The sequence below is a fragment of the Gavialis gangeticus genome, unplaced genomic scaffold (genome assembly GCF_001723915.1).
Source record: "Gavialis gangeticus isolate Ggan-Ray unplaced genomic scaffold, GavGan_comp1, whole genome shotgun sequence".
Taxonomy (NCBI): domain Eukaryota; kingdom Metazoa; phylum Chordata; order Crocodylia; family Gavialidae; genus Gavialis; species Gavialis gangeticus.
Window position 1 is genome coordinate 57,641,322 of NW_017729004.1, and position 1,183 is coordinate 57,642,504.

The window sequence follows — 1,183 nt, forward strand, 5'->3', positions numbered from 1 at the left end:
ACACCGCTGCCATTTTCTGCGTGCTGGGCATTTTGCCGCTTACACAACTGCACGCAGCACAGCACAGTTCACCTCAGCTCTCATGCGGAGCAGACTCGATTAATTGAGTCTGCTCCGAAGCAGCGGATCGCTGGTGTATCGCAGGACAAAAAAGTACATGTATAAATGATCTTAGAGGCTAACTAAAATCAGAGACATATAGTGCAAGCTTTTGAGCTCACTTTGTCGGATGCTATTTGATAGCTTGCTCTTTGCATGTCCTTTCACAGCATCTGATGAAGTGAGAAAGCTTCTGCATCTCTGATTTAGTCTGTAAAGTGCATCTCTGCCCTACTGTCTGCGGGACTTCAGACTAATACAGCTAACTACCTCTCTTAACTAGATAGGCCACTTACATACGAAGTAACTCAGATGGATTGGAATATTACTTTATCTGAAAAGATGCCAACCACCTCTGTTATATAGTAATTTACATTCCCACTGAAGCAATTTAAGGGCTTTTTTTAACAGAGAGAAGGTCAGATGATAAATTTCAGTGGAACAACTCTGTAAGTAAAGTACTATTCCTTCTGAGTGCTAGGCCCTCATATATTAATCCTTGGATCTCAGTGGAGTGGATTTGATACAATTAAAGAAAAATGCTTCTTCTTATGTCCCCTTTCAGACAGTTTTCAACTTTTCTGAAGCCGGCAAAGCAACTTTGGATTAACCTCAATATCAGTGGGAATAAAAGAAGCTTGTAAATATAAAATAACTGAATGAGATACACATTGGAGATACGCGTTATAAGTCTTGGAACAGGCTACGTAGAGAAGCTGTGGACTGTCCATCCCTGAAAACTGTCAAGAGCGGGTTGGACAGACACTTAGCTGGGATGGTTTAGTCAACAATGATGCTGCCTAAGCAGGGGAAGGGACTAAATGAGCTCACGAGGTCCCACCCAGCCCTTCCTTCCTGCATCTTGGTTGTGTTTCAACTGCTACCAGAACTCATGAGCTACCTAAGATACTTGTTCTAGGCAGGCCAGAGGGATTGGGAGTCGTCCTGTTGGTGTCACGTTGTGTTCCTCGGGCTGGTGGCGGGTGCTGGGATGTGCTTGGTTAAATGGGCGCCTGACTTAGCCAGGCTACGTGTAATAAGAGGTGCCTTTTCCTGGTGCGCGGCTCATCCTCAGCCCCCCTCT